Source organism: Periplaneta americana, chromosome 6, assembly GCF_040183065.1.
Source record: "Periplaneta americana isolate PAMFEO1 chromosome 6, P.americana_PAMFEO1_priV1, whole genome shotgun sequence".
Lineage (NCBI taxonomy): Eukaryota > Metazoa > Arthropoda > Insecta > Blattodea > Blattidae > Periplaneta > Periplaneta americana.
Genome location: NC_091122.1, coordinates 166218758 through 166238018, shown reverse-complemented (window position 1 = coordinate 166238018; position 19261 = coordinate 166218758). Strand labels below are relative to the sequence as shown.

Below are 19261 nucleotides of genomic sequence, written 5' to 3'. Positions count from 1 at the left end.
GATTCTTACTGATTACGCCACAGAATTTGTAAATTTACTGTCTTCGTGCCAATCAATTTTTCTGGAGTCATTATACTAATATTTTCTACCCGTGTAGACAAAGCGCCCAAAGTCAGAACTCTTTCAGGAACAGATGCATTATAGGGGCCACTCATCACACATTATGCGCAAAAAAAGGTCAGCGGAAGTAATGGTTCGATTAGCGTTTTTAGCCTTCGATATTCGATAAACATTAAATGCTACCAAATTAAAAAATTGAATAAAAAAATTAAACAGTTTGTTACTATAGATGTGATTTTAGTTACTTTGTATTATATTTTTCGTCCAGGGAAAATATATTTGACTATTACTGCCGTTATTTCCATTTTTAAGTAGGCTACAAGTCAACAATATAAAACTAACTGTTAATTTAGAAGTTGGTAACATATTTTATGTCGATTATAACAACAATACATATCGATAGTAGCATTCATACCATTCATCCAATAAGGAGATTGGCCCCTATAATACATCTGTGCCCTCTTTCAATTGCTTTTAATTATAAACTTTTAAATTATCATCAAGTAAATACGGTATCACCATAGATGGAATGAGAATGACCCACCTCTGGTTCGCAGACGATATAATATTGGTAGCGAAATCAGCAGCAGATCTAAAACAGATGCTTGAAGAATTGGACAGGATCAGCAAAGAGGCAGGATTATCCATGAATCCAGAAAAGACGAAACTAATGACTAACGCGTCTGAAGACCGGATCCACTTAAATGGCCAGCCACTAGAATATGTGGAAGATTATACCTACCTGGGCCAGAACCTGTCCTTCTCCAGCAATTCAGAGAAAGAAATAAAGAGACGAATCAGCATGGCATGGAAGAAGTTCTGGTCCCTAAAGTTCATACTTACAGACAAATTCCAGAAGCTAAGCTTAAAGGTTGAGACCCTGAAAAAATGTATATTACCAGTCCTGTAACCTGGTCCCTAACATCAAAACAGAGGCGTATGCTTCAAACCTGCCAACGCAGTATGGAAAGAAAAATCCTGCCACTTTCTCTGAGGAACCGTACCGGCATGAAAGACGTCCTAAACACCGCCAAAAGCCTGAAGTGGAAATGGGGAGGGCACGTGGTAAGGATGGACCACAGACGATGGACGCACAGACTGACATTGTGGGATCCCAGAATCAGCAGAAGAAGAGTGGGACGCCAGATGACTAGATAGGCGATTTCTTCAAGAAGAAGGCAGGAGCACATTGGACGAGCAGTACAAGAGACAGACAACTATGGAGAAATCTAGAAGCCACCGTCCTCAGTGTGTAGTGTGGTGCGAATCTTACAAGTGCATGTAGCGTTTGTGTACATAGAAACGAAGTAGTGCAGCCAAGTTCGCTGATATCACTCCTTAGGACCTGCTCACCTAACGAGTGAAGTCTACTGAGCCAAGCCTTGTCAATCAGGAGGCCCTTGACCTTACGGGATCTAGCAGGCTAAATTTATTACTTACTTACTTACTGGCTTTTAAGGATCCCGGAGGTTCATTGCTGCCCCCACATAAGCCCGCCATTGGTCCCTATCCTGAGCAAAATTAATCCATTCTCTATCATCATATCCCATCTCCCTCAAATCCATTTTAATATTATCTTCCCATCTACGTCTCGGCCTCTCTAAAGGTCTTTTTCCCTCCGGCCTCCCAACTAACACTCTATATGCATTTCTGGATTCACCCATACGTGCTACATGTCCTGCCCATCTCAAACGTCTGGATTTAATGTTCCTAATTATGTCAGGTAAAGAATACAATGCGTGCAGTTCTGTGTTGTGTAACTTTCTCCATTCTCCTGTAACTTCATCCCTCTTAGCCCCAAATATTTTCCTAAGCACCTTATTCTCAAACACCCTTAATCTCTGTTCCTCTCTCAAAGTGAGAGTCCAAGTTTCACAACCATACAGAACAACCGGTAATATAACTGTTTTATAAATTCTAACTTTCAGATTTTTCGACAGTAGACTGGATGATAAAAGTTTCTCAACCGAATAATAACAGGCATTTCTCATATTTATTCTCTGTTTAATTTCCTCCCGAGTATCATTTATATTTGTTACTGTTGCTCCCAGATATTTGAACTTCTCCACCTCTTCAAAAGATAAATTTCCAATTTTTATATTTCCATTTCGTACAATATTCTGGTCACAAGACATAATCATATACTTTGTCTTTGGGGGATTTACTTCCAAACCTATCTCTTTACTTGCTTCCAGTAAAATTCCCGTGTTTTCCCTAATCGTTTGTGGATTTTCTCCTAACATATTCACGTCATTCGCATAGACAAGCAGCTGATGTAACCCGTTCAATTCCAAACCCTCTCTGTTATCCTGGACTTTCCTAATGGCATACTCTAGAGCAAAGTTAAAAAGTAAAGGTGATAGTGCATCTCCTTGCTTTAGCCCACAGTGAATTGGAAACGCATCTGACAGAAACTGACCAACACGAACTCTGTTGTACGTTTCACTGAGACACATTTTAATTAATTGAACTAGTTTCTTGGCTAAATTTATTATTATTATTATTACCGGTATTATTATTATTATTATCATCATCATTATTATTATTATTATTATTATCATCATTATTATTATTATCATCATTATTAAATTATCATCTCCTCGGTGCCATTTTAAATGGCAGTTTAAATTATAATGTTAATAGGCCTGTTATCACAATTATGATGTTACAATGCACGTTAAGATATGTTACAGAGTGAGATTAGATCCACTGTATAGCATTGTTTTTCTCTTAATGACCTATACCTTCAGTAATCAGAGCAGAGGATTAAGAGTAGGTCTACTCTAGTAATATAGTTTCTGTGTATTTGCACCATTCCTAGGATGTACTGGTACACTAATTCTGAAATGTTTCACATCTATATATCTAAGACACAGTGCAAATACGGTACCCGAAAAAAAACCTCTTACCTGAACACCGTGAAAGTAGGTTCCAAATCATACTTAAGTATATACCTACATAGTACATACTCGTCAACCATCTTTATCTTAGGCCATCTGTTGTGTTCTCTGTGTTACTTTTCTCTACTTGTAATTTACATTTCTCACTGAAATGAGCAAGTTAACGTAATAAAGTAGGATAATTCCGCCTAATATCAATATAATAATACAGACTGACCTCATATTTGTGTGAAATTTGCAGAGTGTAATGCAAAAATAGGTACCGGTTGTTAATCTACAGGTGAATGTGTCCTGTATGCCAAATGTTAGAGCTTCTAGTATGTAAAGATTTTAATTGTTTCAAATAGCTACTGGATTTCCTAGTTGAGATCTTGAACTGGAAGTGTTCTTATTGTAAAACTCTTTTATAATGTATGTATGTATTTATTAACACTACAATTGGGTATACACCCGGTGGCAGTGATATATAATATACAATAATTACAATTACAGAAATAAAATAAAATAAACATAAATCTATAAATATTAGATGCAATAAACCTAGGACTATAAATAAAAACTATGCTATAATAACGCCTACAATAAGCAAAAGTAAGTCTAACTTATAAGTACTTCTATTTCACCCAACTTTTACCAATTTAAATAATTAGATATCACCTTAATTACATACCAACTTAATTACATATCATCTTAATTAATTACATATCACCCTAATTTATTTACATATGAACTAAATTACATATCATCTTAATTAATTACATATCAACTTAATTATATACCAACTCAATTAGTTACATGACACAACTTAAATAATTACATTTTCAGTCTAATCTTCTCAACTTTCCTTAAATGTATTGATTTTAAGAGGACCACCCTGAAAGATTGCCGCAGGTAAGCTGTTCCAGTCTACTATTGAGCGGTTAACAAAGGAAAATTTTGCCACGTCCGTTCTTTGTTTTCTACATTTAAACTTCCTAATATGATCAGCCCTTCCTAAGTATGATTTTGTTGCTAATCTAGCATTGATATCGGTCCATGCTTTGTGTCCCATTTGTGCCTTAAACAATGCGGCGAGTCTGGTTTTTCGTCGCCTTGATCTGAGAAGTTCCCACCCTAAGTCTTTTACTATCTCCTCACCATGTCCCTTCCCCATTTTGACATATTTTGCTGCCTTGCGTTGGACCTTTTCTATTGAATCGGTTTGGTTTTGTCTGTACGGATCCCAACCTACTGCTCCATATTCCATAACTGGGCGAACAAGGGTTTTGTACGCTAATTCTTTTGACTTTCGGTTAGATTTCTTTAGAATACGCATAGAGAAATGTAGTGCTTTCCAGGCTTTCCTTGTGATATTAGTGACTTGTTCCTCCCAACCCAGTTTGTTAATTAAATATATACCTAGGTATTTACAAGTGTTCACTTGTGGCACCGATGTACCATTCAGCTGATATCCGAGACAAATTTCTTTATGCGTTCTACAGAAGGATATTGACTTACTTTTACTGACATTGATTTTCATTTTATTTTCTGTCGTCCAGGTTTCATTAACGTTAAGATCGTTTTGTAAGGCGGCGATATCGGATTCATCATTACTTTTTCTATATAACCTTATCTGAGACGTAGTATTTCTATTTATATCGTTTATATATATAAGAAACAATAGAGGTGCAAGGACCGCCCCTTGAGGCACGCCTGATGTTACATTTCCTAGTTCCGATATTTCTTTTCCTAGTCTGACCTTTTGGGTTCTGTTCTCTAAGAATTTATTTATCCATCTTACTACTCGATTATCTACTGGAAGCCTGCTTAGTTTCTCTAAAAGTTTTTCGTGAGGCACTACGTCGAAAGCTTTAGCGAAATCGATCACAACTCCGTCTATTCTTCCCCCCCTATCAACTTCATCAGATAAATCTTGTATTAAGGATGTGATTTGAATAAGTGTTTTTCATAATCTAACATAGAATTTAAAAATTGGCTAAAAAGAAACTTATTTTGAAGAAAACCTCAAAATATCTTACCTAATTTCATACTTAGGTACCTGTAACTATGCATAATAACTTATTCTTTTTTTGGATTGTGATGAGCTTATAAATTATAAGAAAATAACACTCAAGATAATTCATGTGACCTATAAGTTTTATACAATGACTGAGCATTTATCGCAATCTGGAGATAGATGGTGCCAATCCCCTCTGAGCTATAGCTTGGTTACCACAAGGCACATACCTGTATCCCTAACATTGAGTTATAGAATTTGTACTTACCTAGTTCACATTCCTTGTTCAAAATGTCCCCCATTCGGTGCAATACATTGTTCACAACTTTTTATGAAATTGTGATTCATTTTCATAAAGATCGTCACTTTTCCATCCATGGCTTGATTCAGATGCCACAACACTGAAAAATCTGGAGTTTTCTTCTACACACTAGTCCATTAAGTCGTGTAATAAACATAATCAACAGTAATTATACCGGTAGGTGCATGTTACAATTTGAGAAGTTGTGAAACAGAGCTGTTTGTAATTGAAAATGTTGATTATTGGTAATAACAGACACTTAAGAGGACCAGATAACTATTACTAGGTGGCTTAAATTAAAAAAAAAAAGAAAATTCTGATTTAGACCTAAGTGCAGTGACACTATTTTCATTCATGTCCATTTAGTGTTCTGCCCATGGGCAGGTCTTTCCCTGCAAACCCAGCTTTCTCCATTCAGTGAATGTACAGACGTGGACAAATTATTAGCAAAATTGAAGATTTTATTATATATTTTTACAAAATATGATTCTTCAATTCAGACTACAGTTGACGTTTTTGCGTATTTCCAAATTATTAGCAAAATTGAAGATTTGTATTATATATTTTTAGAAAATTTGACTCTTCAATTTGGACTACATTTGATATTTTTGCATATTTACAAATTATTAGCAAAACTGAAGATTTTTACTATATATTTTTACCAAATTTGACTCTTCAATTTGGACTACAGTTCACATTTTTGGATATTTCGAAATTATTAGCAAAACTGAAGATTTTTATTTTATATTTTTACAAAATTTGACACTTCAATTTAGACTGCAGTTGACATTTTTGCATATTTACAAATTTTTAGCAAAATTAAAGATATTTGTTATATATTTTTACAAAATTTGGCTCTTCAGTTTAAACTACAGTTGACATTTATGAATATTTCTGTGTACTATAATGATAGAAATATGCAAAATTGTCAACTGTAGTCTAAATTGAAAAGTCAAATTTTGTAAACAGAATTATTATCATAAAAATCGTCAATTTTGTTAATAATTTGTCCACGTCTGTAGAGTATCCAACGCCCACTGAAGGAATATTTCACTTTTATCACTGCCAATGTTGCGCTATAATCGTATATGCAAGGTAGACTATAACAAAAACCTAAACTAACCAAACCTAACCTGTCAAAGAAGCAACAAGTTATACTAAATGTGTAAAATTGGCCTATGTCTCTATAGTGGGCGGGACATAAGTAACATTGACCCTCCAATCTGTCCTATTTTCTGCCTTCCTCTTCATTTCTTCATATGATCCATATATCTTAATGTCGTCTACCATCTGATATCTTCTTCTACACCAAACTCTTCTCCCATTCACCATTCCTTCCAGTGCATCCTTCAGTAGGAGTTTCTTCTCAGCTAGTGACTCAACCAATTTCTTTTCCTCTTCCTGATCAGTTTCAGCATCATTCTTTCTTCACCCACTCTTTCAGCGTATTCCGAATCTCACCAGACCGGTGGACAACAATGACATCATGCTGCAGCAGAATAGGAACAAAACTGCTGGAAGGATCGGTGGCTGTCATGGCGACTGTGTAAGTGGTTATCTGTGCTAAGCTAGCAAAATTTTGCGAAATTTCCATACTGCCATCTCGTTCAAAGAAAAGAGATCATAAACAACTTATTTCTTGAACCGGTAGTAATAACTGGTCCGTTGACATGTTCGCTCATAAGCCATTAACATACTGTTTTTACGTTGTGCTCATTACAAACAATACAGCAGAAATAAAGCAGAACACACCGCCATGACACAACAGTGCACGATGTCATTCGTCTGCTAATTCCCGCCCTATACAAGAACCAATCAGATTCACTGATGGCGGCTGATGCAGACTGCCACCACCTCTGTAAGCTGATGGCATCGGTGCGACACCGGTGGAGCATGAATGACGTCATCAGTGGAATTCGGAACACCGTGATGCCATCGAATTGCTCACCGGTGAGATTCGGAATACGCTCTTTCCAACACAGCTTCATTTCTTAGCCTGTCTGTCCACTTCACACGTTCCATTCTTCTCCATATCCACATTTCAAATGCTACTATTCGCTTCTCTTCACTTCGTCGTAATGTCCATGTTTCTGCCGGCAACAGCTCATGTTATTGCATATAGTACACCCTTAGTATTTGAAGTTGTCCATTTGCTCTACTGCCTCATTTAGAATTCATAAGTTTATCTTGTGTATTTTTCTTCCCATGACCATTCTCTTCGTCTTATTTGCATTTATCTTCATCTCATACTGCTCACAGCTGTCATTTAGCTCTAGTAGCATATTTTTTAGTATAATTTCCTTTTCTGCTAACAACGCCATATCATCAGCAAATCTTATACACTTTATTCTTCTTCCCCCTACTATCACTCCTCCCATGTTCTGAAAACAGTTCTTTACTAAGTCCTCCAAGTAGATGTCGAACAGGGTAGGTGATAAAGGACATTCTTGACGTGTTCCTCTCCCGATTTCACTTCCTTCTGACATTTCTTCTCCTATCCGACGAGCACCCCGAGAATGAACATGAAAGGGACCACGACACTAGGCCATGATAAGGATTGCGATAAGAACTATGAGATTGGCAAGGACCACTATAGGACCACGACAATACCAAAGATAGGGATCACAGTAAACATTCCAACATGAACCACGATAAACACCACGATAATGATCACGATAGGGACCACGACATGGACCACGGTAAGGATCACGACAAGATCCATGATAGGGACCAAGATCACGATAAGGACAATGACAAAGACAACAGATACCTAATGAGGACCATGACAAAAGCTGGAAGCTGGTAAAGGCTGGTTCACAATAAGCCGGGAACGGAAACGAGAACGAGAACGGAAATATTGTTAAAATAAATGTATTTAAATGTGAGCATTCACAATTAACTATTGTGAATGATCACATTTAAATACATTTATTTTAACATTTACGTTTCCGTTCCCGGTTTATTGTGAACCAGCCTGAACGTGTGGTTCGTATGATCTCCCCAGCCGTTATACCTGACTTGCGAAACCTGTATGACTACTTTGTAGCTCTCCAAACTCATTACGATGTTAGACGGCCATGGGCCTAATACACTGTCTGAAATTTGTTGAAAACATCCCTTCCCCTCATGAGAACTGACGCTTCCTTAGGCCACACAGCTACGGCGCAGAAATAAATTTTAGGTGCCAAAGATAATTTAAAAATGAAATACTTTTCATTGTACTCCAGTAACGTAATTTTTATCAGCTATGTTTCTTTTAAGTCGGTTAAATTATTTATAACTTCTTCTTCTTCTTCCCTTCAAGTATTAGGCCAAATGACCTGTTACGATCTCACAGTTGAATTTTCAATCCAGCGCTTCTTTGGACGACCGAGAGATCTCTTCCCGTTTGGATGATAGTGGAGCATGACTTTTGGGATTCTATCTCTATGCATGCGATGCAGATGGTGTTTATCCAGTTGTTCTGATAATGTTTCACGTGATTAATTACAGGTTATAGTTGTAATTCTTCCATTACATCTTCATTGCGTTTGTGATCCCATTTCGTATATCCCACAGTATATCTCATAAATTTCATTTCATTAGCCGTTATTCTGCTTTCGTCTTTCTTCCTCAATGTCCATGCCTCACTGCCGTAACAAAGTATAGGTCTCGCCAAGGTCTTGTATAGGCGAATTCTAGTATGCTTTTGTACTAGGGAAGGTTTCATAATGTTAATTATTCCCATTGTTTTGGTGTATTTAGAAATTTTCTGTGAAATGTCTACTTCATCGAAAAAAGATAATGTGTATCCGAGATATGTAAAATAATTTACCCTTTCTAATATTTTTTAATCTAAACATATTTTGCTAGGCACAGGGTATTTTCTGCAGAAGGCCATAATTTTAGATTTTTCTTTATTGATTTTCATATCATATTTAATTCCAATTTTGTTAAAATTAAAAATTGAACGTTGTAATTCATCTTCTGAGGATGCCACCAGAGCTAAATCGTCTGCAAAAAGTAATGAATCTAGTTGTAAATGTCTGTTGAGTTGTATATATCCATGAGGTAATTGTTTCCATTCTCTAATTATTTGATTCATATATATATATATATATATATATATAAATAATAAATAGCAACGGTGAAAGGCCGCAGCCTTGTCTTACTCCTGTATGAATTTCTGTCCAATGAGATAATTTATTGTCACACCTTACTGCAATTAGATTTGTTTTATAGATATTATATTTATAACTTATGAAACTTAATTCTTTTCTGAAAACTTAACAACTTGTAGACAAATATTAAGGACCAACATTTGTAAGCGTAATATACCACTGTTAGAATTGAAACTGACGGAAAGATACATTTAGTGATGTAAACACTAGACAAGTAGCAGATACTCCTTGCTATTTGCATCCAATTCGATGTCTGTTTTCAGTCTCTAGTTAACTACGGTTCAGGAGTTAATTCGTCAGTTCTCTTGGATGCAATTACTCTGAAATCGTACGCTGTACTGTATGTGATGTAAATTGAATTATTCTACGGCATGTTAGACGAAACATCGTAAAAATTCAATTTCTGCTCCCTAAAATGCAATTAAAGCTTTAATAAAATCGATTTTGAATTAAATTCATCCACGAAGGAACTAATTATTATACTTTTTGTCCCTCTCGCTTCAAGAATTCGTGTCTGAAAAAATATCCTTCCCCTAAAATAACATACATACTTACAAATGACTTTTAAGGGACCCGTGTGTATACAATGGTTGTATGTATAATCCTTTAATATTTAATTTTTAAATAGAAATTAAGAAAGCATACTACTTACTGGCTTTTAAGGAACCCGGAGGTTCATTGCCGCCCTCACATAAGCCCGCCATTGGTGCCTATCCTGAGCAAAATTAATCCATTCTCTATCATCATATCCCACCTCCCTCAAATTCATTTTAATATTATCTTCCCATCTACGTCTCGGCCTCCCTAAAGGTCTTTTTCCCTCCGGTCTCCCAACTAACGCTTTATATGCATTTCTGGATTCGCCCATACGTGCTACATGTCCTGCCCATCTCAAACGTCTGGATTTAATGTTCCTAATTATGTCAGGTGAAGAATACAATGCGTGCAGTTCTGTGTTGTGTAACTTTCTCCATTCTCCTGTAACTTCATCCCTCTTAGCCCCAAATATTTTCCTAAGAACCTTATTCTCAAACATCCTTAACCTATGTTCCTCTCTCAAAGTGAGAGTCCAAGTTTCGCAACCATAAAGAACAACCGGTAATATAACTGTTTTATAAATTCTAACTTTCAGATTTTTTGACAACATACTGGATGATAAAAGCTTCTCAACCGAATAATAACAGGCATTTCCCATATTTATTCTCTGTTTAATTTCCTCCCGAGTATCATTTATATTTGTTACTGTTGCTCCCAGATATTTGAACTTCTCCACCTCTTCAAAAGATAAATTTCCAATTTTTATATTTCCATTCGTACAATATTCTGGTCACGAGACATAATCATATACTTTGTCTTTTCGGAATTTACTTCCAAACCTATCTCTTTACTTACTTCCAGTAAAATTCCCGTGTTTTCCCTAATCGTTTGTGTATTTTGTACTAACATATTCACCTCATCCGCATAGACAAGCAGCTGATGTAACCCGTTCAATTCCAAACCCTCTCTGTTATCCCGGGCTTTCCTAATGGCATACTCTAAAACAAAGTTGAAAAGTAAAGGTGATAGTGCATCTCCTTGCTTTAGCCCACAGTGAATTGGAAACGCATCTGACAGAAACTGACCTATACGAACTCTGCTGTACGTTTCACTGAGACACATTTTAATTAATCGAACTAGTTTCTTGGGAATACCAAATTCAATAAGAATATCATATAAAACTTCTCTCTTAACCGAGTCATATGCCTTTTTGAAATCTATGAATAACTGATGTACTATACCCTTATATTTCCATTTTTTCTCCATTATCTGTCGAATACAAAATATCTTGTCAAAAGTTGATCTATTACGCCTAAAACCACACTGATGATTCCCAAAGCATGAGTCACTAAAAATATCGTTAATTTTTTTAAGTTGGCAACCCTACCCCCATTTTCCTCTTTCGAAGGGAACCATCTTAAGAATAATTTTTGTTGTGCTAGGCTAGGTTTGAACCGACGAACTTCGGATCTACTACATCGTAACCACTGGACTGCTTAGTGAACTTAGGAATGCGTTTCATAGCTTCTAAGCTGCCGCTATTACAGAAGTGTTTTTATTCAAAGTGAATGCATTTGCTGTGAATAACATTCGTAACTTTGGTTACGTCAGAAATGTTGACGATGCAAGAGACCATTAATTAAATGTTAAAAGGCGAAATGAAACTGTTTAAGGAACGCAGAGAATCAGGACTTGCATACAGAACGGATGTCGACAGAATTACAAAGGCAATGACCGTGTGTAAACCACGCGGAAGGGAGAACTAGGCCAGCTGAGAAAAGATTGGAAAACAGCTGGAGACGTAACAGGCTGCATAATCTAATACGTGGTCCCCTCTTGTACCATATGTGAAGAAAGTTATCTGTGGAAAATAACCATGTTTGTGTGAAGTTCGACGGTTTGAAAGTATATTAAAAGAAGTCGGGTTTTCACAACTAAGGAATTGATAAAGTAAGTGTTGTTTCTTAAACCTTATATATATTTTTTAGTTTTTGTGTTATTCACGACATGCGCAAAATTTTGATTCGACTATTTCGTTTATATGACGTCATTCCATTTTCGACCAAAGAAGTGTAATGAAATTTTGAATTCCAACCAATCGCGATAATTTCTGCAGCTCGATTTATCACAATCAATTTATCGCATGGTCGTTCTTTTGTTTAGTCAGTGTCGCCAACTGTTTCCACGTAAATCGATGTGCATGAATCCATTGTACTAAATATAGTGCGAAATCCTACTTCCACATCTACATCTTCATCTTCTAATTCCATGTCCATCGTATCTAAAGAAAATGGCACTCCTTCATGACAATTGTTCATTTAATTGATGTATTAATCAGGTTATTTGTAATTAAACTATAAAATGTTTAAATTAAATTATGATTTCAGCAGATAATGAAAATGTATTTCTGTTATAATAAGAGAAAAGCGCAGTACATGTGATTAACATTTTTAAACCTGTAGGGGAGACTGTTGTACCTTTAAACACTTCTCACATTTTATTTTTTTTTTTAATTTTGGGAAATGAAATTTTTTTAATGAAAAAATGCTTGAAATAATTATTGGAGATTCCTTTTCAACTTCCTGTATGTATTTTCCTGTTTTACAGATCTATTAAGGATGGAATAAATAAAATGAAGGGATATGTAATGTGTTCAGAGGTACAACAGGATCATGTACCTTGGAACATACCCTCTTGTAAGTTGGATCACATGGAATATAGGTGGGAATATAACTGTAAAAACTGACAATCATATCTAAAATGTATTTTCAATCATAAACCGGAGCAGGATCCCTGATTTAGATTTTATTTCCTGGAGAAGCAATAACTGCTTCAACAGCTTTCTTCAAGACATCCGGATCAATTGGGGACCTCTTTAATTCCAGACTTACTTCGTGACATGACCTTAAAATAAAAGAAAAACAAAAACCGATAGTATCGTGTAATTTGGAACATGTTCCATGGTACAAGATGTTTTGTGTTCAAAGGTACAAGAGGGTGCACGTTTAAACAAATATGGCTCCGAAAACTAGAAAGTCAAATAAATCATGGAAATTAAAATATGTTATTACTCACCAGATGATAGGGAACACACCGTACTTGAAAGATATTAACAAATGCAATCTGGTTTTGTATTAGAAAACATACATCAATGAACGAAATGTTTACTTTTGGTACTAAAAAATTTCTTTTGTCTACGGAACTCACACTTTGCAATTAATCAAACTGAAACTACGACCAGAGCTACTTAGCGGCTTTCTCTACAATCTACTTCATTTTGAGTCCTCTAAGTAGCAGCAAAATTTAAAAAACAAAAAATGTTCAAAGGTACACTATGCTAAAGGTACAACAGTCTCCCCTACTTCGTTTTTCTCAATTGGCATTACTGAATAACATTCAATTTCTTTATTATAGTAATCGTTATTCATCTATTTCGACTTCACAATGTCTGAATAGGTTAAGTATTCATAAATAGGCTATACAATTATTAAAATTTTATGAGCGAATTTTAGGGTTATATTATTTATCGCTTCGTTCGTGAATTTATCGGCAAATCTCAGACCTCTTGTGACATTACTATAGATGATTTCTCCTTCTGTATCTTGATTGCATTTAGCAAAATATGCAATAAATAATGTCAAGTTTTGAAACCGCGAAATATCGTATTTTGGCAAAAGACCATCTATTAATTATTCGTGGCTTACGAAACAAGATCAGAGCTAACGTAATTAAAATAACAAAAAAAAAAAGCATGCTGGAATGTGCATAAGTCGAAACATAACCATTGGATGTAGTCCGAGCAACAAACGTCCTCTTGTATGGTGAAAGAAACTGCGAGAAAACTCATTTTTTTATTGTGTACCAAACGCAGTTGCCAATTATTACGGATTTATCCCACTATTACAGAATTATAGTGAGAGGAAAATTATTGAGGAAAAACAATATCATGGAAGGAAAAAAAATATAACATTTTAATTTACTCCGCAGATAGAAAACTAGAGAAAATGTATCAATACTGCGTGCTTCTAGTTCTGTGCGAAACATTCGGTATAGCTCGCGCAAGGAACGGTTACCGAAAAGCAATGGTGGCTTGTGTATGTAGGCACGCCGAGGGAGCGAGAGATGCGGGCCGATGGAAGGATTGTCTCTTCCAAGAAGATGATCAAATGAGAACATCGCTGTAGAAATAAAGAACGTAGCAAGAGAAAACTTCGAAGCTAATTAAACGCGCAACATATGTTTACGAATGAAATAATAATACCGTGTGATACAAGACACTTATTCACATGCAATGGAACAAACTAAAGTCGTAATGTAACTATCACAACGCAAGACTGATTCTGTCGATGTCATTATGAGCAAATGCTGGGTAACTTTCGGTGTTGGACCCCGGACTCATTTCACCGGCATTATCACCTTCATCTCATTCAAACGCTAAATAACCTAAGCTGTTGATAAAGCGTCATAAAATAACCCAATAAAATAAAAAAGTCGATGTTATTTCTCTTCCGACTGTACTCTTGAATATCATTCAAGCTATCTCGTGACCGTCCCTGTCTCCCGCTCTTCCCTATCGCATTGTTTCATTCGCATTCCTTCCATCGAAATTCCCTGCTTGCGAGATCTATAACTATATGGGTGAAATTATCACTTCCGCCTAGAGATGAGCTTAAACGATATTTTCAAGTATCTGTGACAACTGTGACTGTGACAATTAAATATCTGTGACTTTTATCGGTGATTTTGTCACACCGATATTTTATATCGATATGTAAGCACAATGTGCATGAATTACAGCGATATTTTGTCACACCGATAAAAATTAGCAGGAAATATTGAAGAGCAGTGAAATATGAATACGATTTCCCCATACACACCACTCATCAGTGATTTATATGGGAAAATCCAACAAAGAAATTATGTACATGTACCATTAACAAATCAATACTTACCTAAATGAACAGTAACATGTCAAAAGTTAACCTCATGTACCAAGAGGTTATATTATAGATACTGAACCAGTTGATCATTTTTAAATGTAGTTGGGTATGGAGAAATTGAGGTTATATGATTATCCTAATCGTTTTAAAAATTGATCCTTTTTATTGTATATAATATAATGGATAAATTATTTTAAGTATTGCATTAACATTATAATATTGAATCATAGAATAAAAATTAATAAAACATAAGTATTCGGAAAAACATTGGAAAATAATTACAAAACGAAAAAGTTGTTCAGACAGGATTTTACACAAGATTAAGTACTGGTAACCAATGGTGTTATTATTTAAATCGTGTTATAACTACATCATTTATAATAAGATGGAGAAACTACCGCCAGATTGCTGTTATCGTATCATGCGCACGCGCAAAATTACGACGTAGAGGAGAAAATATCAGTCACAGACACTGCCATCGTGATCTAGACCAGGCCGTAATGCAGGATGTATGACGTCACTCGATGGGGCGGGCTTTTCTATTTGAGTATACGGAGCTGAGTGAAATATATTACTTTAATGCGTGTCGGTGCTCAATTTTATTTAGTGTAATGTGTGTATAAGATACGTTCACTTCTTACTGCATAATATGTTGCAGAAATAATTACAAAACTGTGTTATTTTAATGTGAACGGAGTTTTACATGTTAACATAACCTGTTCGCATCAACATTTTAAGTTTGGAATGGAAGCTATTTTGAGATTTAATAAAGAAGAATTATTTATATTGTGATTTTAATTTAGCACATCTATCTTCCTTACTTGTAAGTAGAAAATTTACCACACTCCCTCCTATGAAATAAATGTAGGTACGTACGGTTGTGTGTTACTTCATCTGGTAGGTTAGATAAATAGAATCCAATACGACCCAGTATAGTAGGGAACAAATAAATAATACAATTAAATTGTTATTCAATGCAATGTGTGCATAAGTTCCGGCTAGTTCCATTTATTTGTTGCATAATGTGGCAGGAATAATTATAAAACTGTGTTACTTTTATGTGAAGAGAATTCACCATGTTAACATAATCTATTTGCGCCAACATTTTAAGTTGAGAACGAAAGCTATTTTGAGATTTAATAAAGAATATATTTAGGATAAACTTCAGAACACGGTTATCTTCCTTACTTATAGGTAGAAAATTCACCACAGTCCCTCCTATGAAATGTACATACGGTTATATTACTTAACTAGGGTTAAATGAGCGCTGAGGTATAATTCCGGTAACTTCTGAACTGAAAACAGTTGAATTTATTTTTTGTGGAGATGCATTTCATCCTCTAAGCAAGGCATAATAAAAGCCTGAACTAACCGAACTAATTAGTATATGCAAGGTGTATGAATACGAAGGGAACTACCTCAGCGCTAGTTTAGCCCTGGTAACATATTAAACTAATCAGACTGGAGTACCGTATGAAACGAATAAATACAATTGAAGTGTAGACAAACTGCATTTACAAGTTATACGTAGCGTTATGCTTAATTATGATGCATAATTGCGAATATAGAAATAAGACAAGTACTGATAGAGTAAACATAACCTATAATGTCAACACAACAAAATATGCGTGCGATGCAACTGAAAATTGTTGAAACGTGCTTAAATGATTGTGCAAGAATTTCGTAATGAAGCGAGCGTGCTTTATTTCACTTAATTACTATACTAGATACTGTAACAGTAATGAAAACTATAAGGTAAGTATAATTTGTCATAATATATTATAATATGTATCTCGCTTTTAGTTCAAATTGTGTATATTATCAAACGTCGTATTATTTATAATGTAGATTATTCACACATAAGAAGGGCGCAATAATTTAAATTTAATAAAACAAATACGGTAAACTAACAATAATGGATTAGACAAGAGTAACATCAGTAACGCTGCACTTAGGCCTAATCGTAATTTACTTTACATCCCAGTCAATGTTTCACTTTCACGTGTATATTATTACACACATTTACTGTTTATAACACCAAAAATTCACCTAACCACATAAGGGCGCAATATTTAATCGAAATAAAGGCAGGTATTACACATACGAACTTTGCCTGCAACAACGTAATTTTCACACCAAAAATAATATTATACCTTACGTTGCAAGTGAATTGTGTCTCAAGTGTCTCACAATCACTGTTTAAAATTTTACTGACGCGATTACACTGCATTGCAGAGAAATATATGTTATATTTCATGTACTGCAACTATTGATATGGTTGAAAGACCGCCCTTCGCGATCAGCTGTTAAGCGAGTCACGTGGTCTGCCTTACGGCCTGTATTAGATCACGATGGCAGTGGTCACAGAGTACTGAATACGGAGTAGATTTCGATAGCGATATTTTGTCACAGATATTTCGCGTCATCAGTCACAGGTTTATCTATGACAAAAATATACCTGTGACAAAATATCGGTTTGTGAAATATCGGCCATCTCTACTTCCGCCTGTTACAATCGCTGGTGTGAAGCAGGTTAATTTGCGGTGTTACTCATCGGCGTGTGTTGTGGTTTGTTATATTGTGAACAATATGATTGAATTCGGCACTTATGTTCTGTTTTTATCTGTTACAGATACTATAATGTAACTTATTTATAGTATATTAATTTCCAGTGATTGGTTCTTTTAAATTGCGTGTAAGTTCTCAATTGCATCCACTACTAAGAAGACAGCAGTATTAAAATATATAGAGACTGTTACACAAAGGAATGACTATGTTTAGTTGCCTAACGTGTTAGTGAAAACCGTGTGTTTTGTGGTGTGCGCTCATGTAATTTTTCTATAGCTCATGGTGGCCTAGATGACTGTAGAGGACACATTGATTCAAACAACCATAAAACATAATGACAAGTGTATTTCGTCATTCATTGCTAATAGGCTAATGATGAAACAGTGGTGACGAATTCCGAATTGTTTACATAATTTCTTTTAGAGCATAATATCCCATTATCTGTTTCCTACTATGCATGACATTTATTTAAAGTAACGTTTCCTGATTCTATAATACCATAGAAGTATGGTTGTGTAAAGACAAGAATGTTTTAATGCAGAAGAACTGAGAGGTAACGTGTAAATTGTATATAATGTGGTTCGGATCTACTTTTTCGAAAAGAGGGGTGAATACGATGGGATTACGGTAACCCACTTCATAAGTTGGCACCTCTGCACATGGAACAAAGTTGTGTCTAAAATTGTTGACAAGTTATATTTTAGTTTTGTATAATTATTTTACAAACACACTATATTTATTTAAAATCCCATTTTGTGCATCAACCGATTATTATTATTATTATTATTATTATTATTATTATTATTATTATTATTATTATTATTTGTTAATTCTACATTCCTTAAGCCTCTAGGTCCGTTTCGACGTGTCATATGATGAACATTGTTTGGGTGGTTCAGTATTATTCCCTTCGATTTGTCTAATTATTAATAATATTTATTCTAGTGTAATTTCTCTTACATTTATAGAATGTATGAGAATTAACCTTCCTTCAGTTGTGCTATATTTTCATTTAATTTACAAGCAAACATTCTGATGGGGGCAGATAAAAAAGTTAAATTTTTTCCTTCCACCATGTTAATAATGTGGAAACAAGTGCTTATACAAATTTTGGCCACTCTACCGCAATTATGAGACCGTCCAAAACGTGATTTTCTCTGGGGCCGTTTACAGAAAAAAACACACTAGCATGCAAAGATTTATTGAAACAAGTATCGAAATTATTGCGCTGTTTGTCAACATATCCCCCACTGGAATTGAGACATTTGTCATACCATGGGATCAATTTTTGTACTCTTGTGTCGTAGAAGTCAGCCGCCTGGGAACGGAACCAGCGTTTGACAGCCGTCTGCACCTCTCTCTGTCGATCCCATGATATGACAAATGTCTCAATTCCGGTGGGAAATATGTTGAAAAATAGCTCAACAATTACTGTGTCTGTTCCAATAAATTCTTCCAATGAAACTGTGTTTTCTTTCCGTTAACGGCCCCTGGCGAACTTATTTTTTACGGTCCTCGTAATTATAGTCGAGTGGCCAAAATTTGTATAAGCACTTCTTTTGACATTATTAACATGGTGGAAGAAAAACATTTAACTTTTTTATCTACCCCCAACAGAATGTTTGCTTGTTAGAGCAGTTATCTTAAACTGTGCTCCACAGACCCTTGAAGTCCGAGAGATATTAGTTAGGGGTCCGCAAGTGAGTTTTCAAACTAAAATTGTGTTTGTTATTTCATTATGAAAAATTTAATAAAAACACCACATAATCCAGACAATAAATGTATCTTTATTTAAGGGG

At 35.2% G+C, this 19261-nt stretch overlaps 1 protein-coding gene across 1 annotated transcript in view; it reads left to right on the top strand.

Annotated features, from left to right (window-relative positions):
* LOC138702016 (HEAT repeat-containing protein 5B) overlaps nucleotides 1–19261 on the top strand; it is a 267228-nt gene that overhangs the window by 1122 nt on the left and 246845 nt on the right. The gene's annotated exons all lie outside the window — the stretch shown is intronic.